Genomic DNA, 25,673 nt, shown 5'->3' with positions numbered 1-25,673 from the left:
TGGAAGTACAGCACTTTATCATTCCTATTATTTTTAAAGATTTTATTTTTAAGTAATCTCTGTACCGAACCTGGGGCTCAAACTCACAACGCTGAGATCAAGAGTTGCATGCTCTTCCAACTGAACCAGCCAAGCACCTCACACACAACACTTTAAATCACCACCCATTTCAGTGTCCTGCTAAGAATAATATACCAGTGATTTTATATAATAATTCATTTTATGCTGGAAAGCAAAGATTTTGCATTAAAATATTCTACCAAGTTAGCTTCATGACTTATTCCTTCTTAATCACAATATAAGCTGCTCTACAAGTGACACCCATATAGTTTATTATTGTATGATAAAATTTGTGGTTCTTTTTGGCATAGTTTGATAATCAATGTATTTATATCAAGTGGAAATTTCTGTTCATAGCAGGCTAGCATAGGAACTCCAGCATTCAAATTCTGGCCCCAAAATGTATTTGTTGTATAACCTCGGGCAAGTCAGCTAAATCTATTAAGACTTGGTTTCTGCATTTGTAAAATAGAGATAACAGGCTCTTTTTGTGAGGATTAAAAAAAGGTGATCCATAAAAAGTGCTTATTATTGGTGCCTGATGCATGGCTGGTATTCAAGTGTGAGTCATTATTTTAATATTATTAGGGAAGCAGAAAGTCATAGGCAAAAGAAAAGCCAAACAATGTTAAATATAAGTGACATTAATGTAAATGCAATTGAAAATAGCTACTAAATATTAATTGTTCCATCTTTGAGGCTACATTTGAATATTGAAGTTGATAATACTGTATGAGCTATGTATCTGAACTATTTTCAGGCCAGTCATGAGTCTGCACATGTCAAGACAGATATTAAACAGGTTTAAATTAAACCAAGTTTCCGGATGATAGGTACTTATCTAGACAAATATATATATAGTTTGCATGTCTAAAAAATTAAAAACTGCCCTGAAATGTTTTGTTTTTTTTGTTTTTTGTTTTTTTTGGCTAAGGCCAAGCAAACACAAAACTACACAAAATGTTGAAGGTTATTATATAAACTGAACAAAGTAAGACTTAAAAAAGTCAAATACTTGTTATAACTACTGAGACAAAGAATATGGGTATAAAAAAGTCTAGCAGGAAATCATCAAAATATAACTAACGGCTGTGGTGGTAAAATTGAGTGATTTTTCTTTTTTTCCCAATTTACCAAATGATCTGCATTGTAGTTACACTACTTTTAAATTTCATTCATTTATTTTCATCACAAATATGATAGTTTATGACAACCAAGAAAACAGACTTATAAGACTGGTGAAAACAAAGACAAGGAATTAATTTTAGACCACATTTCATAAGCATAATGATCAATTCTTAGCCTCTCTCGAGAGAAATCTTCTGTTGGTACATATTCACAGTAAATGTATTTGTGGAAACATTTCCATCCATTCACAGATGATATAAAGGTATAGAAATGATACAGAGGTATAGAAACGATACAGACCAATTGTCCAAACCACAAAGGTATAGAAATGATACAAAACGATTGTCCAAAACATTCTGCTAACAGATGTTTAGAGGAAAGGCCCTTGCTAAAGTTTGGCTGGGAACCATACTTCATTCACAAACCACAAAGGTATAGAAATGATACAGAACGATTGTCCAAAACATTCTGCTAACAGATGTTTAGAGGAAAGGCCCTTGCTAAAGTTTGGCTGGGAACCATACTTCATTCACATTAGGGGGCAGAAATGGGTTCTAATGAGCTCTGAGTAAGTTCTTAGTACTTTCACGGCAAAATACTAAGAGGTGGATAACGCAGAGTTCACAAAGAGGCAGAGAACTTAGCTGGAACAGAGAATTTACAACTTCATCCTGGAATACAGCCAAACTCCTGTCATGGCTCCTCACCTCCAGTGTATTCTCCTTCTCTAACCTTCCTACCAACAATGAGAATCCTCAGGGATTCAAAGAAAATGTATAAAATTAGAAGCCATTTAATAGGTAATCTGTAGAATGTGCTTTAAAATAATTCAAAGGTGGGGAAATGGCTGGGAGTACAGAGGAAACAAGATTGGCCACGACTGTTGAAGCTGGGTGAATAATACATGAAGGTCATTATGCTAATCAACTTTTTATTATGAATTATTATCAAAGTATCCAACATATACAGAAGTTGTTTTTTTTTTTAATTTTTTTTCAACGTTTATTTATTTTTGCGACAGAGAGAGACAGAGCATGAACGGGGGAGGGGCAGAGAGAAAGGGAGACACAGAATCGGAAACAGGCTCCAGGCTCTGAGCCATCAGCCCAGAGCCTGACGCGGGGCTCGAACTCACGGACCGTGAGATCGTGACCTGGCTGAAGTCGGACGCCCAACGGACTGCGCCACCCAGGCGCCCCAGAAGTTTTTTTTTTAATGGCAGCTAACTTTTAATAATCTTTACTCACCATTTTGTAAATCTAGATAGTAGAGGATTGAGAAGATTCAGAGTAACAACTACAAGTTAATACTTATAAATCATTATACATGCAAGACACTATACTAAGAAATAAAATACATATGTGTATTATAGATACACACACACACACTCCTTTAATCCTTACAATACTCTCTTAATCCATCTAGGCTGCTATAAAAAACAACAACAACATAGGCTCGATTTATTAACAACAGAAATTTATTTCTTATAGTTCTGTAGGCTATAAGTCTGACTAAGCTCAACATGCCAGCACTGGTCATATTTTCATGAGGGCCCTCTTTCTGGTGCAAACCTAATGCCTTACATGGTGGAAGGGGCTAGGGAGCTCTCCAGGGCCTCTTTTCTAAGGCACTAATCCCATTCATGAGGGATCCACCTTCATGGCTTAAGCACCTCCCAGAAGACCCATTTAAATACCATCACACCAGGAATTAGGATTTCAACCTATGAATTTTGGTAGGAAGACAAACATTTAGTCCATAGCAAATACTATTTAATTCCACATTTTACAGATGTAGGAACTTAAGGAACAGTGAGGTTAAGCAACTTTTGCAAGGTCACAAAGAGCTAGATTCAAATCTAGGTGGACCGAAGCAGAGGATGTGCTGTTACATATATTAAAAAGAGGAAAATAGATATATTGTCAACTCATTCAAATGTCTAGCAGCTTTGCCCAAAGAAATGCATATATATGAAGTCCCTGCTTTTCCCTTTTCAAGTAGCAAGTCTAACTCCAGGATTAGCGCACATGTTACAACAGTGGTTCCCAGTCTTGGCTACACTCATCACCTAGAGGCCCAAGCTACACCCCAGACTATTTGAATCAGAATCTCTGGGGGGTGAGAGCCAGTAGATTTTAAACCTTCCCAGGTGACTCCAATGTGCAGTCAAGGCTGAAAACCACTATTTTTTTATTTTATTTTTTTAAGTTTATTTATTTATTTAGAGAGAGACGGCGAAGAGAGAGAATCCCAAGCAGGCTCTGCACCATCAGCACCGAACCCAACATGGGATTCAAACTCACAAAACCGCGAGATCATGACCTGAGCTGAAACTGAGTCAAGAGTCAGATGCTTAACTGACTGAGCCATCCAGGTGCCCCTGAAAACCAGTGTTTTAGATCAAAGTTGATATTTTTAAAAATGTAGAGTCAGGTATTATCAATGATATCCTACCCTGTTATAATTCTGGTACCTAATGGAGGGGAGGAAAAAAAGTATCATTTAACAATGCAGGACAAGAATAACTTAGCCTTCAGTAAGTTAAGCACTGAATTACATATGACTCAGCAAATCTATTCCTAGGTACTTTAGAGAGAAATGATAATGCACATCCACATGAAAACTTGTACATTAAATGCTTAAAGCAGCATTATTGCTAACAGTCAAAAAGCAGAAAAACCCCAAATGTTCACATAATGGAATATCATTCAGCCATAAGAAGGAATGCTACATGCTACAACATGTATGAGTCTTGGAAGCATCATTCAATGAACAAAACCAGATACAAAAGACCCGTATAGTATGATGTCACTTATGTGAAATGTCCAGAATAGGCAAATCCATAGAGACAAGAAGTAGATTAGTGATTGCCAGAGGATGGGGGAAAAAGGGAAAGGACTAACTACTGATAGGTACAGGGCTTGTTTTGGAGGTGACAGAAATGTTTTGGAATTAGTGATGATAGCTGCACAGCATTATTAATATACTAAAAGCCACTAAATTGTGTACTTTAAAAACTTTTTTTAATGTTTATTTTTGAGAGAGAGAGACAGTACTAGCAGGAGAGGGGCAGAGAAAGAGAGAGGGAGACACAGAATCTGAAGCAGGATCCAGGCTCTGAGCCGTGAACCACGTGATCATGACCTGGGCCGAAGTCAAACGCTTATCCATCTGAGCCACCCAGGTGCCCCTAAGTTGTATACTTTAAATAGTGAACTTTAACATTATGTGAATTATACCTCGATTTATAAAAAATTGAAAAAAAAACCTTCAGGATGGAGAAAGAATATTTGGAAGAAGCAGTCAAGTAAAAGTAAACAGTATGAGTGAGAATCAAAAGGAAGAAAGAAATCATTAATTTTGTAGCTTTTCCTATGCTGAACAATTTTCTGCCATAGCATAAAATATGGAGATTCACTTAAAATAATTGATAGTAGCTATCTATAGAGTAGGCACCATTGAAATACAAAACTTGTACTTTATGTTCAATGGATCCCCTCCTTTCTTCTCCAGGAAGAAAAATGGTGGCTGGAAAAGAGGATAGAACAACCACGTCAAGAAATAAACCCAACGTACTTCTTTATTCAGATATAAGTATCTTTGTGTTTAAAGCAACTTCTGGGTGGGGTGCCCGGCTGGCTCAGTTGGAGGAGCATGCAATTTTTTTTTTTAATTTTTTTTAATGTTTATTTTTGACAGAGAGAGCGCGCGTACACGCATGAGCAGGGGAGGGGCAGAGAGAGAGAGAGACGCGGCATCGGAAGCAGGCTCCAGGCCCTGAGCTGTCAGCACAGAGCCCGATGCAGAGCTCGAACCCACAGACCGCGAGATCACAACTTGGGCTGAAGTCGGACGCTCAACCGACTGAGCCACCCAGGCATTCCAGGAACATGCAATTCTTTTTTTTTTTTTTTTTTTTAATTTTTTTTTCAACGTTTATTTATTTTGGGGACAGAGAGAGACAGAGCATGAACGGGGGAGGGGCAGAGAGAGAGGGAGACACAGAATCGGAAACAGGCTCCAGGCTCTGAGCCATCAGCCCAGAGCCCGACGCGGGGCTCGAACTCACGGAGCGCGAGATCGTGACCTGGCTGAAGTCGGACACTTAACCGACTGCGCCACCCAGGCGCCCCTGGGAACATGCAATTCTTGATCTTGGGGTTGTGAGTTCGAGCTCCACATGAGGTGCAGAGATTAGTTAAATAAATAAAAACTTAAAAAAAATTTAAAACAGCTTCTTGGAATTCTGAAAACATGCCTTTCCACATCTTTAAAAGGAAAAAGAGTCCAAGTTTTCTTTCTGTCAAGGAGAGAAAAAAACTTAAAAAAAATTTTTTTAACGTTTATTTATTATTGACAGACAGAGCATGAGCAGGGGAGGGGCAGAGAGAGGGGGAGACACGGAATCTGAAGCAGGCTCCAGGCTCTGAGCTGTCAGCTTTGAGCCGAACATGGGGCTTGAACTCACAAACCGCGAGATCATGACCTGAGCCAAAGTCAGACACCTAACCAACTGAGCCACCCAGGTGCCCCAAGAAAAAAACTTTTTTTAATTGGCACTTCTGGCTGTTATTAATAACTAGTACAAGAGAAAGTGAAATTTAAAGAAGGCAACATCAAAATCATTACTTACATGTTAGTGTATCTGAAAACGCTGAACTGTTTTTTGAGACTTAAAATGGTCATTATACAGGTTAAGCACCATAATTTTCTACCAATAAATCTTAATGCCACATTAAAAAATGTGTATAGTTTAAATATTAAAGGCCAAATTGGGGCGCTTGGGTGGCTCAGTCGGTTGAGCATCCAACTTCAGCTCAGGTCACAATCTTATGCTTCGTGAGTTCAAGCCCTGTGTCAGGCTCTGTGCTGACAGCTTGGAGCCTGGAGCCTGCTTCAGACTCTGTGTCTCCCTCTCTCCCTGCCCCTAACCCACTCACATTCTGTCTCTGTCTCTCAAAAATAAATAAACATTAAAAAAATAAAATAAAATAAAGGCCAAAAATGGAAATGCCCACCCCAGCTTAAATGAGATGGAATGAAAATATTTTAAAAATTTTACAGATGATTTTTATTTGCCTTACACAATAATGCATTTTCTAAATTTTCTTTAAAGAATCTTTTTAAAAATTAATTTATTTTGAGAAAGACAGAGACAGTGCAAGTTGGGGAGGGGTAGAGAGAATCCCAAGCAGGCTCCGCACTGGCAGAGCAGAGCCCAATGTGGGGCTCAAATGCACAAACCGTGAGATCATGACCTGAGCTGAAACCAAGAGTCAGACGCTTAACCAATTAGCCACCCAGGTGCCACTTTTCTAAATTTTCTTTAAAAGGATTTATTTTACTTGTAAGTTTTTATTTTAATTCCAGTTAACAGTGTTATATTAGTTTCAGGTGTACAATATAGTGATTCAATAATTCCATACACCACCTGGTACTCATCACGACAAGTATACTCCTTAATCCCCATTACCTATTTAATCCAATCCCTCACCCCCTTCCCAAAAAGTTGTAAACATATACTGGTTTTATAGATAGGTTTCGCAATACTCTATTACTCTATAACTACATTAACAGCAAGTCTATGCAATAACTATAAATCATTGATAGTGAAAAACTCTAAAAGATAAAAAATGTTGCAAGTTCCAAATGACACGAGAAATAGTGATATAAATAGTATTTTTTTTTTTTAAGCATTCAGGATGTCTGTGGGTAGTTCAATTCCCGCATCTATAAAATTAAAGTTTTCTTGACCACTGTTTAGAATAAAATGATGATTTTTAAAAACCAAAACTCTCAAAAGATAATGCAATATATACAAGAAACTTTAAAATTTTTCCTACTCTTTGGCCTTGTTCTGTTCTTAACAATGTAGAAGTAAATCACAGATACAAAGATACATTAGCCCCAGTTTGTATGTATGTATGTATGTATGTATGTATGTATGTATTTATTTATTTATTTATTTTCGGCGGGGGGGGGGGAGGGAGAGAATGGGCAGGGGAGAGAAAGAATCCCAAGTGGGCTCTGCGCTGTCAACACAGAGCCCTGGTTGGGGCTTGATCTCATGAACCATGAGATCATGACCTGAGCCAAAATCAAGAGTCAGATGCTTAATAGACTGAGCCACTCAGGCATCCCAATTCCAGTATTATTTATAATGTAAACAAAACAAAACAAAACAAAACAAAAGGAAGCCACTAAGGAACCAATGATAGGGGATTTGACTGAATAATTATGGTATAACTACATGATGGAATATTATTTAGCCATCTAAAATTATTTTTGAAGATTTGGGTTCTTCTATATTTTATTTTAATCAAATCTATATATGTACATGGTTTGAGAAGTCAAATAGTTCCACAACAGTAATAAATAGCAATTCCTCTGCCCTCCCTCATACCCCAAACCAATTCCTGCTCCCAGGACCCCAACAGCAAAATTTTCAACAGTATTAGTTGTTCCAGTGTTTAATCCCAAATTCCTAAATCATATGCTTCATATGCTTCAATTCTGGATATCACCCACAAACTTTCTACAATGAACATATTTAGCTCTTATACCTCCCCATCTCCTAGTTTTATATGTGCCCTTAAAAACTGGCTGGCTAATAAATTCTTGGCTGGAAATCAGAAGTCCTGAAGCAACAAAGAAATCTGTTTAACTGTGGCTATCTCAGTCAAATGCAAATGACCTAAATATCTTTCCTTCAGGGGTGCCTGGATGGCTCAGTTGGTTGACCATCCAACTTTAGCTCAGGTCATGATCTCACAGCTCATGAGTTTGAGCCCCATACGGGGCTCGCTGCTGTTAGCGCAGAGCCTGCTTCGGATCCTCTGTCCCTCACCCCCACCCCCCCCCCCCCAAAAAGAATAAAAATTTAAGGGGGAAAAAAAAAGCCTAAAAACAAAACTTTTCCTTCAAAGAACATTTTTATTAATCCCAAGGAACAAGGGTTCCATGGAACATGACTTGGAAACTACTAATCTACTGAAATTTCTGCTTAATTTATCAGTTATATGGGAACAAAGTTTCTGTTCAATTCTTATCTCAGAGAATAGTCTCTGAAAATAAACCTCAGAGGTCATCTAGTCTAACTTATTTATGCTAAGAGAATAAAATGCAATACTTCTGGCTCTTTCCATAATACATATTCCTTCCTAGGGGAGGGGGGTGGTCCTTCTTGGAACAGACCTGATGATAACTGAAGAGGTAACAGTTCTCAGATGAGAACTGTTGTCTTAGAAGGGCACGCCAAACCAGGACCCAACTGAAGAGGAAAACAAGGCCAAGGTTGTCAGAAGAGAATGTGGTGATATCTAGCTATGGTGACTCCCCCATAAGAGCTGAGAATTCCCTCACACTGGTGGATGGAGAGTCTAAGAGAAAGCAGTTATTAGCAGAAACCTGTGGTCTTAGGAGGGCATGCCAGACCAGGGCCCAACTGAAGAGGAAAACAAGGCCAAGGTTGTCAGAAGAGAATGTGGTGACATCTAGCTATGGTGACGGCCTCAGAAGAGCTGAGAATTCCCTTATGCTGGTAGATGGAGAGTCAGCAGCCTACCTAGTCTGGAGGCTTGGCAGAAAGAAATCCCAGTCCCAGATTACATCCCTCTTCATTCATTCCACAAACATTTTTCAAGTATTTGCTATCAAGTAAGGGAACATTTTTTTTTAATATTTGTTTATTTTTGAGAGACAGAGAGAAAGAGACAGAGTGTGAGCGGGGGAGGAGCAGGGAGAGAGATACAGAAACTGAAGCAGACCCCAGATGCGGGGCTTGTACTCACGAACCGCGAGATTATGACATGAACCGAAGTCAGACGCTTAACAGACTAAGCTACCCAGGTACCCATTTTTAACATGAGACATTTAAAAGGAAGAAGGAAAGGATGCTCACACACAAAAATTACAGGTGTACAGTATTTCAAAATACTCAAAATACTCTAGGTTATACCAAAAAGAGTCCATGCTCTGATTAGGAAATTTAATGATTTCTGAAGGCATTTAGATGAGAGCTTTACTTATGTTAAGATTAGTTTCCTCCTTTTACTTCCTCTCTCAAGGTTCTTTTCTACTTCCTTCTATGGGAACAACTTTAACCATTCTTATGAAGCTCAAAAACTATGTAAATAGAAGAAGTACACCACTAAATCATATCTATTAAACATCTTTGGTTTCAAAGGGCACTGAAGCACATGATTCAAGATAGAAACCATACTGAGTGAGAAAATACCACTGAAAGCCAGGAATCAAAAGATCAAAATTACACTTCAGCTTTACAGAAGCACAGTTTATAACTTAATTGCTGATGTCCAACACCTAGTTGTCAAGTCCTGGAACTTCCCTAATTCTATTCTAAGTGACCAGAACATAATTCTAGGGAGGTAGATCTATATGTGATTACAATCACATTGTTGAACTGAATCACACTGTTGAAAAGAAAGGCTATGGAGAAAGAAAAGGAATGCTCTATGGGAGTTAGGAAAAAGGCTCAAGAATGCAGCATTCATTCTCCAGGTTGGAAACACATATAATCTGGCAGACTTAAGAATGCTATCTGCTAAGGAGACAGCAAGTGTGAGGTAGGCACAAAGCTTCACCTTGCCTGAATAAAGTATTTACCCAAATCATCCAGGTATTTTTGCTCCGAGTCCAAGTTCACCTAGAAGTTTTCTGGCTAGCTTCTCAAATATTCTGACAACAGGAATCATATGCCAGAGATAGAGAATAGTAGCACTCAGGTCCCTGGAAAATATCTCCTCACAATAGGTTAAAAGAGTGACACACATTCTTGTTTATACAACAGGCAATACAGTGTGGTGGTTAAATGCCCAATACTTGGAGGCATAATGTTTTTAAATCCTATTGTTTAATTTACTTCTTTGTGCTTCAGTTTTCATTAAATGAGAATATAATGTTTATTGGAGCATTATAAGGATTGAGTTAATTCATGCAAAGCATTTAAACCTTGGCTGGCATGGTTTATAGTGCTCAACAAAGCTACTATAATTTTTCATAATAGTTGTTAAACATCTCTTGTGACTTTGATTTGGGAACCAAAATCCAAGCACGATCAACCCTAAAAAAATTGTGATTTTGCACTATCAAAGAAGTGTCACAATGTAAGGACTCAGTAGTCCTTATATTACATATGCAGTAATATATTGTATGTATGTGCGTACAGAGTGGGTAGGGTGGGGAGACACAGGAGACAGGTTGTGAAGGGCTTTGTATACTCTACAAAGAAGTTGGGAATTTTATTTTATAAGCTTTAAGAAGCCATCTAAATGTAATCTCCGTTATCAAAGCATTGTTCAAATAAATTTAAATCCAAGTTACAGATCTCACAAAAATCAATATGAGGGGATTCCAGAAAAATACACTCATCAGTGATGTAAATATTTTAGTAGCAATACAACCTAAATTGAAATCAAAACCAAAATGTCAGTGAATTTAAATGAGGGCAAATAGAACCCCACCTCCACCCCAGTCTTACAAAAAGAACAGTACATGCTGTTTCCTGGCTCTACAATCCACTTCCTCCAATTGTTGGGAGGCACTGGATCCATCTGTGTCAAGTCTCTACCCACCACAACAAAGAAAAGACCAGTCCTTGTCATCTAGTCCTCTCTCGATCTACAGAGCTACAAACAAAATATGGCACTAGAATCAAAAAGTTCAGCACTCTTGGATGCAAGCAACATCATATATTATAAATATACATAACACTAAGTATAAACACAACTAAAAAACACTCTTCCAGAATGTTTAAAACACAGGAACGAAATGAAGAAAAAAAAAGCACCTTAATTCAGAAGAAAAAAACCAAACAGTAGCTGATTTCACTAAAATGTCAAAGAGCTAACATCCTCTTTTTTCCCTTTTGCTATTCTAATCTACTTTCATCTGGTGAGACCAGATAAGTAAGTTTGCTAGAATTGTGTCAAAACAGTGAATGCCATCACTGGGTCCAGTGGCCTAAACCAATCCTTAATTTTAAAGTGGGTAGGTTATGGGGTGCCTGGGTGGCTCAGGGTTAAGCATCTGACCAGTTCAGGTCATGATATCAAGGTTTGTGAATTCGAGCCCCACTTCAGATGAGCTCTGCTTCTCTCTCTCTCCTCTCTTTCTCTGCCTTTCATGGGATTCTCTCTCTCTGCCTCCTTGATCACTTGTGCCCTTTCTCTCTAAAAAAATTTTAAAAATAGACTGAGTAGGTTAGTTCCAAAGCAGTATTTTCCAGAGTGCAGAGTAAGAACACAAGATGATTTCAGCTGTTATATAAGCAATAGTTAGGTATTTAAATAGTTTTTATTTTTCGGGGCGCCTGGGTGGCTCAGTCGGTTAAGCATCCGACTTCAGCTCAGGTCACGCTCTCACGGTCTGTGAGTTCGAGCCCCGCATCGGGCTCTGGGCTGATGGCTCAGAGCCTGGAGCCTGCTTCCAATTCTGTGTCTCCCTCTCTCTCTGCCCCTCCCCCGTTCATGCTCTGTCTCTCTCTGTCTCAAAAATAAATATCGTTTAAAAAAAATAATAAAAAATAAAAATAAAAAAAATAAATAGTTTTTATTTTTAATTATTTTAAACGTTTATTTACTTATGGGGAAGGGGGTGCAGAGCCCAATGTGGGGCTCAAACTCATGAACTGTGAGATCATGACCTGAGCCAGAATCGAGTCAGATGCATAACCGACTAAGCCACCCAGATGCCCCTAGCAATAGTTACGTATTTAAGTTACATGTATATTATAACGTATACTAGAAAAGGGAATAAAATACATAAAAACCATGATTTCACAGATTATCACTTTGGAAAAGTGTAATGTTGAAAACAAATCTATTAAAAACATGAAATATTGCAGATGATCTTCTAAAAGGCAAATTTTACAATGCTGGTATGGTTCATGATGGGTGAAATACTGACAGTTGTCCCATGAACAACTTGGGCCTGTTTCTTTGTTTACCTGCTTCCATCTAGGTTCAAGGCTGTGTTCCGAATAATTAGAAAAGGTGTGACCTTTAGTTAAGTGAGCTTGCTACTATGTTTAAGCAAACACTACTATTTACAGGAAAGAGTGTTATACTGTTAAGAATAGTGTCTACAGGAAAGAGTGTTAAGAAAATAATGGCACAATAATCCACTGCTATCCTGGAACTAGGATAACAGCAATTCTCTAGTGTATACCCATATACCACAAGCACCCCGCCCCCCAAAAACCCAAAAACAAAAATAAAAAGCCTACTAACACTGATAAATATTTGAGCTGTAGGCTGTTGTATGATCATTTCATTCACTTTCACATCATCTGTCAAAGGAGCATGGTAATTGTGAAAAGAAGTGTTTCTTCTAATATCTATATGAATATATTCTTTCTCATTACCTCTTGCCAAAGGAACAAAAGACAATTAACCATTAGATGCTTTAGGCATCAACTGTGATTATGGAAGAAACATTATTTTTTAAAAATCTTACTATGAAATATCTTAAGGTTAGATTTCAAAGTATTCTAGCTAATTCCTACTTAGCCTTCCTGATTGAAGGTCCCATGCATTTAAAGTGTGGTATTTTCCAGGCTAGGCAAGAACGTGGGAGAACCATTTCTACCTGACCATATTTTACCTGCACATCTGAAAGCCAGTCTTAAGGGCACATGGAATAATATTCCTCTCAATTCTTTAACTATCTGCTACTAAGAAGCTATATTATTTTCACATGGCCAAGGGAACGCTGTCAGAAGCTACCAGTATCCAAACAGCCCTCTCCAGTCGTCCACCTACTCCCTGAAGATGACTAGCAAAAGGCAAAACGACACTCCCTTCTCATCTTCCTTTCCCAACTTTGACGTCTTTCGGTTTTCTCCACTCTCATGTACCTTTCCTAATACAGTAGTGATTAATGACTTAAAAAAGGTTGAAATGAAGCAGTACTTTCCAGTACTCTCCCCCTACCCACAACAACTCCAGGCTGGAACTGTGAAATTCGTTTTACGGATCCTTCGTGCGTCTGCAGTACAGCCACGAGGTAAGAATGGACTTTCCTAGAGAGCCTGGACTCTCCAATGCCACGAACCTCAGAGACCTTCAAATAACTAGTTCAGAGTTATCTGATCACTTGTGGTCACCGTACAGTCTTCTAATCACGACCACAGCAACACTGTAGAGGAGAGGGAGTGGGAGTTTACCTCTGCTTGGTTTTGAGGAGGGGACCAACGAACCACCACCCCACCACCCTTCCTCCGCCGCCCCTCGGTAGTTTCCTGGCGCCTCGCGTCCTTGCTCTGGGCCCGACCTGCCCAGTAGAGGCAAGAGCACTTCCCCCCCTCCCCTTAAGCCCGACCCCACGAACTTTTAAACACAATAATACTCCTTCTTCTTGGGACCTGATCCCAATCTTCAACCCGACTAGCTCCCTCAACCCCACTCCTGGAAGCTCACCAACCAGTTCCGGCCACTCCTCTCGCGCCGCAGCGGCTCGGACACCCCCAGACCGGACTTGGAGCTGCCTCCTCCTAGCGCCTGCGCGCGCCGGGCCCGCGCGCCTGCGCACTTCCCCGGCCACGCGGGCGCGGACACACCCCTGGAGCAGGAGCCAATCACCTTCTGAGGGGTTTAAATCTCCCTGCCACGCAGGCGAAGAGCCTGGGGAGTCGCCCGTTAACCGGATAATTCGAATCCCTCCCGAAGGTGGGATATATTCATGCAACAAACATTTGTCGAGGGCAAGCCATCTGCTGGATGATTGCTGAAGAAAAGGAGACAAGAATGCCTTCCTTGCCCTCCAGGATCTTTTGATCTATCTAGATTGGAGATCGATATGTAAACAAATAATAGTGGGTAGAATTTAGTGAGTGGCATCAGGAAGTCCGAGGCGGAGTCGGTGCACAATGAAAGCTGCACCTTATCCTTAGGGATGTCTGGAAGGGTTCCCAGAGAAAGCGACTTTTCAATCAGGAAGGCTAAGTAGGAATTCTCCTAGAAGTCTGGGATAGAGGGTGATAGTTTTCCAGCCTGCGGAAACAGCCTTTGCCACTAGGAACATAGCACTTTCTGTAAATTCCTTGTAGTTCATTCTGCTGAGAGGCTTAGAGCTCATCGTGTATCTCCAGGTGAAGTGGGGAATAACCTTTAAATAGTCGGCAACGGGCTAGATCTTGGTAGGTCTTGCACTTTATACTGGACTTTAGTGTGCAAGCTTAAGTGAGCCTGCACTTTATACTATGGCTACAGAAATCCATTGAAGGGTTTTAAACAGGTCTAGGAACTCTTCTGGGTACCTCTAAGAATAGAGCACAGTGCTGGAAATTAATAATTAAAAAAAATAATAACAGCACTTAGAAGGAATCTACTTCTAAGGGTCAGGAAAGTGAACCCTGATAAATATCTTTTGTATATTGTAACACAGAGGTCATTGGTGATCTTAGTGAAAGCTATGTGGTGGAATGATTAAGTTGAAAGATAGATTGCAGCAATTTCGAGAGAGGGGAGGTGCAAAAGTAGGGAGAGGTTATAAAATGCTTTTGGAAAGTTAGGCCTTGACAGACAAGGGGTCAAAGTTTTTGTTTCTGTTGTTTGGATTTTTGTTAGAATTAAGACAGGAGAAACTTGAGCATGATAGGCAACATACAACTGAGGGGAAAAATAGTTGAATAAACAGAAGTGTTAATAGGTAAAGATCTTGAGAGAATAAGAGTAGAGACAATCCAAAGTACTGGTGGGAGGAATGGTGTTGGAAGAGAAATAAAGATATCTCCTCAATTATAATAAGAGGAAGTATGTGTCTGTAAGTGTGTATGTTTAGTAACAGGAAGTTAAAGAAGTTCTCATCTCATGACCTCTGTTTTCTTTGTGAAATAGGAGATGAGGTCATTTGCTAATAGAAAAGGAGTTGGGGGTTTTAAGGAAAGTGGAGAAGTTTTCGAATATGGTTGTATAAAGTGACAGAACAAGTTGATCAGAGAAAGACTGGAGGACTGGTGTCACTGTCAAGGGCCTGTATAAGATTGGTAAAAATGAACTCTCCCTCTTCTATCTTGGTGTGTGGCTTTCTTAAGCACCAATCACTTCTTATAGGCAGAAGTGGACAAAATTTATGGTTGAGTTTATTTATGGTGTATTTATCCATGGTGTAATGCCATGGTTCTCAATCAGGAACATTTTTGTCCTTGAGCGGACATTTGGCAGTGTCTGGAGACATTTTTGATTGTCAAGACGACAGGGATTGGGGTGGCGGATATAAAGGGGATACTACAGGCATTTAGTATTCCCCGAATGCTAAGTATCCTGCAATGCACAGGATAGCCCAAGAATCATCTCCAAAATATCAATAGTGCAAAGGTTAAGAAACCCTGATCTAGGATTACCTTGATGCTCACCAATGGCTGACCTTGGTCTTCTACAAGCTTTTCTTTGGACTATGGCCCTCAGCTTATAGGGTAAAGTAGTCCTTCCATTGCATGCCTTTAAAGGAGAGTAGAATGAGCAGCATACCTCAGACCTTGAGTGTTTAGAAGAATTGTGATGTCACAAACACACAATTAGAATAGTTCCTCAATCCTTTAGAAGCAAATCTGGGGGCGCTTGGGTGGCTCAGTCAGTCGAGTGTCTGATGTCGCTTAGGTCATGATCTCACAGTTTGTGAGGTCAAGCCCCGTATCAGGCTCTCTGCTGTTAGTGCAGAGCTGGCTGATCCTTTGTCCCCCTATCTCTCTGCCCTCTCCCTGCTTGTGTGCGTGCTCTCTCTCTCTTTTTCTCAAAAAAAACATTAAAAAAAAAGGGTTCTAAGCAAGTCTGGACTTACACATAGATGAAGGTGCTTGCTTTGATTTTAGGTATTGCAGGTCTTGTTAAACATAGACATTATCAGAAGCTCAATAATATGGGAGGAGTAACACTTCACAACATTATTAATCCTAATGTAACTTGGTTTATCTGATTATTTGTAGTCACTAAAATAGGGAATGTGTATGGGCTAAGTTTAATAAAGAAATATATTAAATATTAATAAAATATAATCATTGGTATTCATGTATTGTTCACTCTGACAGGCACCCATTCATGGATAGGAACGTGACCTATATTATGTCTTTTAATCCTAGCAACACCCTGAGAGATAGCATTATCCTAATTTTAACTGTGAAGAAACTGAGGTTCCAAGAAAACTTGTAATTTGCCCAAAGTCATAAGTTACTAGCGGCTAGATCAAAATTTGAACTCAGATATCTGTCTGCCCTCAAGCTCCTGCAACATCCATTAAATTTCAGTAAATTTTCCAAGGCAGGAATGGTTGGAAATGTAGCTTAAACAATTGCCACTGCATAAAGGGAATGCTGGGGATTTAGGAAGAGAGTAGAAGCAAAAGGAAGGCCGGGGAAGAACAAAGAGAAAGAAAAAGGAACGAGGAAGGCTAGTCACAACTGAGTTCAGTGCAGCAGAGTAACTTCCTCAAGCTTGCCTGCCGGCCTTTGATCTTTCTTTTTGCGTAAAGCTTCTTTCCCCTGTGTCCGTTGTTCACTCTCATGTGTTCAAATAAAGCTAGATTATTGAGAAAGGCGGACAGCAAAGGGAAAAAAAAGGGGAGCGTGACGGTGGCGGTGTGCGCCTGCGCGCTGGCGGCGGCGGCGGCGGTGCCCGGCGGGGAGGGGGTCCGGAGTGGGCCGCCGGACCCAAAACTGAGTGGGGGGGCCTCAGGGAGTCCCCTCGCCGGGATCTTGGCGGCCTGATGGAGTAGGAGGGGTCGGCTGTGAGTGTGAGTATCGAGGGTCGGGCTGCGTTGAGGCGTTTCGGAACGGGAGGGTCCCGGTGGTCCGCGCCTAAGGTTTGGGGCTGCAGGACGTGGCCGGGTTTTTGCTCGAGCAGGCTGCGGCACAGGGGCAACCCCCTTCTCCCGGAGCCCGCGCGGTTTACGGGCAGGCGGTGCTTCTGGCTTCGGGATACAGATTCTCGCGGGGGCGTTCCGACTCTACTTCTAGCCCCGGCAGGAAACGTGCCTGCGAGAACCTTGACCTTTAGGGGAGGCCGCTGACCTCCTTCGGCCCCCGGTTCCGCAGGGATCCCGCAGACCCAGGTGCTTAAAGGCCTCCGGGTCACAGGCCAGGGACACCTTTCGACCTCTTGTGACTGACAGCCTCCGTTCTTTTTCCTCCTTCCGTCTTCTATCCGTTTGGGATGCGTCTTAATAATAGCTACGATTTATGGAGCGCTTACTACGTGTCAAGCTAGTATTTAGTCTGAATCTCGGTGCATAATTATGGGGAGGAGATGCTTTGCACTCAAATGCTTTGAGTCTGTTCAATTTAATCATCTTTAAGAGTCAGCCTAACCATTTTATTGGGAAGTTTGAGATTTCCTTGGCTCTTAGCAACTTAGGACCATCCGAGTTAAGGGAAGTTCTTCTCTTACCTAGCAAATGGGTGCTTTATCTACCATAATGGTTTATGTCGAATTTAGCTAAGCCGAAATAACTTGTGAGAACTTCCTAAAAGCCTAATAGTATTCCAAACGCCATGGGAAATCTTAAAATGTGTTCTAAGCCCTGTTCTCGAGTTTGGTTGTGAATGAATCCATGAAATATTTAGATTCAGTTAGGACTTATTTAGCATCTGCTGCATTGTACACTCCGGTGTGTCACAAAAAATTGATGAATACTGTGATGGCAAGTGGATTTTTGAAGCATATTTCTGATGACCGTAATTTGCTCAAGCTAAACTAGCTAGGGTAAGTGGTGAAATTCACATATGCCAAGTCTCCTCTTTTTCCTGTTACACCAAGTTAGATATTCTAAGCACTTTTGGGAAGCAACTACATTACAGTTACAGTTTCTAGAGTTAACTCCTGAGTCTAGAGAATGGTATGTGCTTTTAAAGGTACTAGAGGGGCACCTGGGTGTCTCAGTTGGTTGAGAGTCTGACATCGACTGAGGTCATAGTCTCAGCTCCTGAGTTCGATCCCCGCATCAGGCTCTGTGCTGACAGCTCAGCCCCAGGGCTTTGGATTCTGTCTCCCTGTCTCTGCCCCTTCCCCAGCTCACAGTCTGTCTCTCTCTCAAAAATAAATAAACATTTAAAAAAATTAAAGAAAAATAAAGGTACAAGGTAGTTTTTGAAGAGAACTTCAGCATGGGTTGGAAGGTGGTAAGAGGGTGTGAAGGAATCTGGTCAAGTTAGTTCATAATCAGTTGCTTTGATTAAAAAAGAGAATCTAAAAAGGAAAAACTGCAAATAGTAATTATTTATCTAGCTTAGAGCACAGCACATGTAGTCTGCTGTATAAGAGGCTTCTGTACAAGAAAAGGAAGGAATAATGGTAGATGCTAGATGAATTGGTTCTGGGGCCAGGAATGGCTCTGTGAGAAATATACATGTTATCCATTTCCTGATTCAAACATCATAGTGGGAAGTTTAGGATTAATTTGTGTATCCAGTAAATAACATGTAGGCAGACAAGCACATTGAATGTGCTATCTCCAATTGAAACCTTATAGTCAGTTGGGTTTTTTTCCTCTTCTAATCTGAAAGAGTCTATCAAGAAATTAGAGTTCCTAAGTGTTCATCAGTAGAGGACTGGTTAAGTAAAGTATGCCTTTGTAAGAATGAGCCAGCCCTCTGTGTGCTAATACTGAGTAATAACCAAGATACATTAAGTGAAAAAAAAAAAGTGAAAAAGAGGTTTCACAACCGTGTGTGTGTGTGTTTAAACTGTGGTTATTTGTGTATATATATACCTAGAATATCTCTGGAAGAATTCAGAAGAAACTGGCAACAGTGACTGGAAGTTGAAGTGGCTGAGAAACAGGAGTGGGAATGGAATTATTTTCTGTATAAGTTTTTAGGAATTTCTTATGAAAACTTTTAAACATCCAGAAAAGTAGAGAAAATACTATATTGAACCCATGTAAATTGATCATTCTTTTTCAAATCTGCTGTTACATTGCTATTTGCTTTTATTCCTGACATTTCACCCCTACACACTTTAATACATGTCTCTAATGAAAAGAACATTTTCCTGCATAACTCAATAGCATAATCACACGAAACAACTAATTCTTGTATATTATCTAAAACCTAATCTTTATTAAAATATCCCCAAATTTGGGGCACCTGGCTGGCTCAGTGGGAAGACCATGCAACTCTTGATCTCAGGGCTGTGAGTTCGACCCCCACGTTGGGTGTAGAGATTACCAAAAAAAAAAAAAAGATTTAGAAAATTAAATTAAAAAATTTCCCCAAATTGCCCCCCACTTATTTCTTCTTTTTTACTGTTTTTGATCCTATTTCCAATAAAATTTTATGCATTGCATTTGGCTTTTATGTCTCTTGAAATCTTTTCAAATCTAGAACAGTTAACTTTTTTTTTCTTTTTCATCATAACTTGTTGAAGAGACCCTGTCAATGATCTGAATTTAACTGATTGATTCCTAGTGATATCACTTAGCTTGTTACTGCTAACAAAGGTAAGGTAAATGCTTGATTGGTTTCAGGTTAAACACTTTGGGTACAATGTCATAGGCTATGCTCTATACTCTAGTTTTTCCGCTATTAGTGATAGTAGTGCGTGATAGATAGTGATTGATTAGTGGGTTCAGGTGGTAAATTGGAGTTCTCCATTGAAACCAGCTGTACGCCCATTTCTATTTTAAAAATTTGAAACATGTTACCTATTGAAAATGTAAATAATTACCTTTAGAAAGAAAAGCTCACAGCAAGAAATTGCTACTTCTTTTTTAAACTGAATCCCTGATTACTAGGTGGTAGTATTTCATTTTATAGAAAAGGAATTTGAAGTTCAGAAAGATTAAAATTTACTTGGGGTAGTAAACCTATTTTTTGTCTACTTCAGAGGTCATGCTTTTCCACCAGATTTTGTAAACTATAAACTGGTATATAAATATAAAATTATTATTACTCCTAGTAGTTATGTTACTTGTCCCTTTATGTCTTTTTGGATAGGTAATCAGTTTCTAATTATATTAGACTTTTTTGGAGTATCAGTAAACTGCGATAGGTCTCTTTAGTGTGATGAACATTCTGAAAGTTCAAAATATATATGCAAGTCAAACTTCTTAATGATTTCTGGAGTTTCTTTTTTTTATTTTTTTTATTTTTTCAATATATGAAATTTATTGTCAAATTGGTTTCCATACAATACCCAGTGCTCATCCCAAAAGGTGCCCTTCTCAATACCCATCACCCACCCTCCCCTCCCTCCCAGCCCCCATCAACCCTCAGTTTGTTCTCAGTTTTTAAGTCTCTTATGCTTTGGCTGTCTCCCACTCTAACCGCTTTTTTTTTTTTTTTTCCCTTCCCCTCCCCCATGGGTTTCTGTTAAGTTTCTCAGGATCCACGTAAGAGTGAAAACATATGGTATCTGTCTTTCTCTGTATGGCTTATTTCACTTAGCATCACACTCTCCAGTTTCATCCACGTTGCTACAAAGGGCCAGATTTCATTCTTTCTCATTGCCACATAGTACTCCATTGTGTATGTAAACCACAATTTCTTTATCCATTCATCAGTTGATGGACATTTAGGCTCTTTCCATAATTTGGCTATTGTTGAGAGTGCTGCTATAAACATTGGGGTACAAGTGCCCCTATGCATCAGTACTCCTGTATCCCTTGGGTAAATTCCTAGCAGTGCTGTTGCTGGGTCATAGGGTAGGTCTATTTTTAATTTTCTGAGGAACCTCCACACTGTTTTCCAGAGCGGCTGCACCTATTTGCATTCCCACCAACAGGGCAAGAGGGTTCCCGTTTCTCCACATCCTCTCCAGCATCTATAGTCTCCTGATTTGTTCATTTTGGCCACTCTGACTGGCGTGAGGTGATATCTGAGTGTGGTTTTGATTTGTATTTCCCTGATAAGGAGCGACGTTGAACATCTTTTCATGTGCCTGTTGGCCATCCGGATGTCTTCTTTAGAGAAGGGTCTATTCATGTTTTCTGCCCATTTCTTCACTGGGTTATTTGTTTTTTGGATGTGGAGTTTGGTGAGCTCTTTATAGATTTTGGATACTAGCCCTTTGTCCGATAGGTCATTTGCAAATATCTTTTCCCATTCCGTTGGTTGCCTTTTATTTTTGTTGGTTGTTTCCTTTGCTGTGCAGAAGCTTTTTATCTTCATAAGGTCCCAGTAATTCATTTTTGCTTTTAATTCCCTTGCCTTTGGGGATGTGTCGAGAAAGAGATTGCTACGGCTGAGGTCAGAGAGGTCTCCTCTAGGGTTTTGATGGTTTCCTGTCTCACATTCAGGTCCTTTATCCATTTTGAGTTTATTTTTGTGAATGGTGTGAGAAAGTGGTCTAGTTTCAACCTTCTGCATGTTGCTTTCCAGTTCTCCCAGCACCATTTGTTAAAGAGACTGTCTTTTTTCCATTGGATGTTCTTTCCTGCTTTGTCAAAGGTTAGTTGGCCATACGTTTATGGGTTTAGTTCTGGGGTTTCTATTCTATTCCATTGGTCTATGTGTCTGTTTTTGTGCCAGATTTCTGGAGTTTCAAAAAAGTTTTGTACAAAGAAGCATTATTCAGTCTTAGTTCTTGTGCCTTAGGTCTTCTAGGTTTAAAAAAATATATGAGTTAGGGGTGCCTGGGTGGCTCAGTCGGTTGAGGGTCTGACTTTGGCTCAGGTCATGATCTCGCTGTCCATGGATTTGGGCCCTGTGTCTGGCTCTGTGCTGACAGCTCAGAGCCTGGAGCCTGCTTCAGATTTTGTGTCTCCCTCTCTCTCTGCCCCTCCTCCACTTATGCTCTGTCTCTCTGTCTCTGTCTCTGTCTCTCTCTGTCAAAGATAAATAAACATTAAAAAAATTAAAAAATATGTGAGTAAAAAGAAAATTAAAAAAAATTAACAATGATACGTGTATATTGCTTAATTTTTTGAAAAGAACAAAAAGATCTATAGTGAAAAATGAATTTCCAACCCCCATGCCCTCAGTTTTTTTCCCAGAGTCAAAACCTATTACTAGTTTCTTGGGTATCTCTCTAGATAAATTCTACATATGTATGTATGTCATTAGGGTAAATTTTGACATTTATGTATAGAAGTATCTTAGTAACATGACCTAAAATAATAGGTTGAAGGTTATGCTCCAGTTTTTATTGTTTATATCCAAACACCTTTGCTAACTTTTATTCATTCATTTATTCAATATTGAGTACTTACTCTATACCAGATGGTGTGCCAGGTCATAGGAATAAAATAATGAACACAACAGACATTCCTGCTAGCTGTAATGGAGTTTATTGTCTATTGGGAGAGACAGTCATTAAGCAAATAATTATACTAATGACTATAGCAAAGATTTGGTACCAACTTTGTGCCACACACTTAATATGGATTTTCTAATTGATTCCTCGTAACAGCTCTATGACATTGATTCTGATAATATTTTTGTTTTATGAATGTAGAAACTGAAGCACAAAAAGGTTAAACTACTTGGTCAAGATCACACACAGCTAGTAAGTGATAGAGCTAGGTTTCAAACACAAGCAGTCTGGTTATAGAGATCTTGCTATCTTCCTTTACCCTAATGTAGTGGTTTTTAATGAGTTTGAGATCATCTCCTAGGGAGGTTTGGAAATTTGGGGGGTATTTTTAGTTTCAAAATCATTGAGAGGATGACACTGACTTTACTGGATAAAGATCCGGTTGTTAGACATCCTGCAATGTAAAGAACATCCCTACCCTATACAGTAAAAACCTGTTGTACATTTTACATCACTTTCAAATGGCCCAGAGGATGTTCATGTAGGTGAAAAATCTGTTTCTGACCACATGAACTTAGAACTAATTTGTTTTACACATGAATTATTTTTTGTTCTGTTTTGTTTTTGCATAGAGCACAGTTACTGTGTAAATCAAGAGATCGTATTTTCTTTTTTTTTTAATTTTTTTTTTAACGTTTATTTATTTTTGAGACAGAGAGAGACAGAGCCTGAACAGGGGAGGATCAGAGAGAGGGAGACACAGAATCTGAAACAGGCTCCAGTCTCTAAGCTGTCAGCACAGAGCCCGACGTGGGGCTCGAACTCACGGACCGCGAGATCATGACCTGAGCCGAAGTCGGCCGCTTAACCGACTGAGCCACCCAGGCGCCCCTGTACTTTCTTTATTTCAGAGTTTACAAAGAGTTGGTCACTATTTTGGAAGATCGTATCACGTTCCTGGTATTTTCATCAATGATATAACATGTTTTTATCAGTCTGTATTTGGAGTTTTCACACTCACAGTCTTCATCTAATATAGTCATGCCCAAGCATTTACATGTTGAAATAAATATTATTTTATTTTTTAAATTAAAAAAAATGTTTTATTTATTTTTGAGAGAGAGAGGGTACCAGCAGGGGAGGTGGCGGGCTGTGGTGGAGGGGAGAGAATCTGAAATAGGTTCCATGCTGACAGCACAGAGTCTGATCCAGAGCTGGAACTCATGAACTATGAGAAAATGACCTGAGATGAAGTTGGACACTTAACCAACTGAGCCACCCAGGTGCCCTTATATTGATATTTAAAATTTGACATGTGTAAGTAAGTTACAGTTGCTCTGAATTTCACTAAGGGTAGGAGCTATTATAAAATATTTATAATAAAAAAGTATAAATACCTTGAAAGAAAAATTCCATGGTGACCTTTGGGACAGCTGCTTGAAGAGCATACTGGGGATTGTTTCTCTCTTTTTTTTTTTTTATGTTTTCTTATTTATTTTTGAGAGAGAGAGGCAGAGCATGAACAGGAGGGGCAGAGAGAGAAATACACACAGAATCTGAAGCAGCTCCAGGCTCTGAGCTGTCAGCACCGAGCCCGATGTGGGGCTCGAACTCACGAACCGCAAGATCATGACCTGAGCTGAAGTTAGACGCTTAACCAACTGAGCCACCCAGGCGCCCCGTACTGGGGATTGTTATAATCATGTCTCATATTTATGGATTAATGAAAATTTCTGTAACATGTTAGGGGAAAAAAAGAGGGTATTGTGTCTGATATGGTTGAGAACTGCTGCTCTACTGTCTGCCTCAGAAATAGTCACAGATGTGATAAGTGGTATGAAGGAGGCACAGGATTTTAGGAGAGAAGTGTGTATGAGGGAGTATGGCCTAATCTGAGAGATCAGGGAGTGCTTCCCCAGGCAAATGACATTTGGACTGAGATTTGAAGGATGCATAGTTACCTAGATGGAAAGGAATAAAAACATTCCAGGGAGGGGGACCAGCATATGAAACAGCTCTTTGGAGGACTTTGTTAAGTATTTTGGTTTTTGATCTTAAATACTTGGATGCATTGAAGGGCTTTTTTATTTTTTATTTATTTATTTTTAATGTTTATTTTTGAGAGAGAGAGAGAGAGACAGAATGTGAGTGGGGGAGGGGCAGAGAGAGAGAGGGAGTCACAGAATCCAAAACAGGCTCCAGGCTCTAAGCTGTCAGCACAGAGCCCGACACGGGGTTCAAACTTGGGAAGAGCAGGGTCATGACCTAGGCCAAAGACAGACGGTTAACTGACTGAGCCACCCAGGCCAAGGGGCTTTTATTTATTTATTTATTTATTTTTAATTAAAAAAATTTTTTTTAACCTTTATTTATTTTTGAGACGAGAGAGACAGAGCATGAGTGGGGGAGGAGAGAGAAAGAGGGAGACACAGAATCTGAAACAGGCTCCAGGCTCCGAACTGTCAGCACAGAGCCTGACGTGGGTCTTAAACTCACGGACTGCAAGATCGTGACGCGAGCTGAAGTCGGACGCTCAACCGACTGAGCCACCCAGGCGCCCCAAAGGGCTTTTAAAAGTAAGGAACTGAGGCATAAAACATAAGAGCTTATGGTCTTGGGGCACCTGGGTGGCTCAGTCGGTTAAGCATTCAACTTCGCCTCAGGTCATCGTCTCACAGTTCATGAGTTTGAGTCCTGCATGGGGCTCTGCTTGGAATTCTCTCTCTTCTTCTCTTTCTGCCCCTCCCCTGCTCGCTCTCTCTCTCTCTCTCTCTCTCTCTCTCTTTCTCAAAATAAGTAAATAAATAAACTTAGAGTGTATGGTCTTGGCTTTTTCATTGTATGGTTGAAGGAATCATAGAAGTGAATGTTTAGGTTGAGGTGAAATGGAAGTAGACTAGAATCCTGAGCCATTTCATGAAAGACATCTGCCATTCAAGAATCATCCTAGACCCTAGCAGATTTGTCACTAGACCTAGGGCCTCCCACTCCATCACAAGACTGAGGGGCATGTCTTCTTTGATCTCCCTCACCTGCTTGAACATTGCCTGGAGCCATTCAGTCAGGTTGAAGGCTCTGAAAAGTGTAAGCATGTGTCTAGTTCTGATCATGGCTTAGTAAGCTCCTACTGGCAGACCTTCCTGCAGATAACAGCTATTAAATCAGAAGTACATAAAACAACTAAAATCACTGGAGAGTTACCCAGAGCAAACAGATTCTGGAAGGGAATTAACACTTGAGGAACTGATGCACATGATTTCCCATTTTCATGGCTGTAGTCTG

The 25,673-nt window shown here is 39.9% G+C and overlaps 2 protein-coding genes across 12 annotated transcripts in view; one reads left to right on the top strand and one right to left on the bottom strand.

Moving 5' to 3' along the window:
* SNAP23 (synaptosome associated protein 23) overlaps nt 1-15,664 on the bottom strand; it is a 39,855-nt gene extending 24,191 nt beyond the window's left edge. For 3 of the 5 annotated variants that reach the window (XM_040492438.1, XM_040492441.1, XM_040492443.1), the window contains exon 1: nt 13,626-13,735. The gene's annotated coding sequence lies outside the window, so the exon portion shown is untranslated. Of the gene's footprint in view, nt 1-13,625; nt 13,736-15,550 lie in introns of those variants that run through there. The other 2 variants (XM_040492440.1, XM_040492439.1) reach the window with 2 other exon arrangements.
* A 1,141-nt stretch (nt 15,665-16,805) lies between these two features.
* The window catches only part of ZNF106 (zinc finger protein 106), a 63,795-nt gene continuing 54,927 nt past the window's right edge, over nt 16,806-25,673 (top strand). For 3 of the 7 annotated variants that reach the window (XM_040492397.1, XM_040492396.1, XM_040492395.1), the window contains exon 1: nt 16,806-16,935. The gene's annotated coding sequence lies outside the window, so the exon portion shown is untranslated. The remainder of the gene's footprint in view (nt 16,936-25,673) is intronic. The other 4 variants (XM_040492393.1, XM_040492394.1, XM_040492398.1 and 1 more) reach the window with 2 other exon arrangements.

Source organism: Herpailurus yagouaroundi, unplaced genomic scaffold (assembly GCF_014898765.1).
Source record: "Herpailurus yagouaroundi ecotype Mexico unplaced genomic scaffold, PumYag 184, whole genome shotgun sequence".
Taxonomy (NCBI): Eukaryota; Metazoa; Chordata; class Mammalia; order Carnivora; family Felidae; genus Herpailurus; species Herpailurus yagouaroundi.
This window is presented reverse-complemented; position numbering and strand designations above follow the sequence as displayed.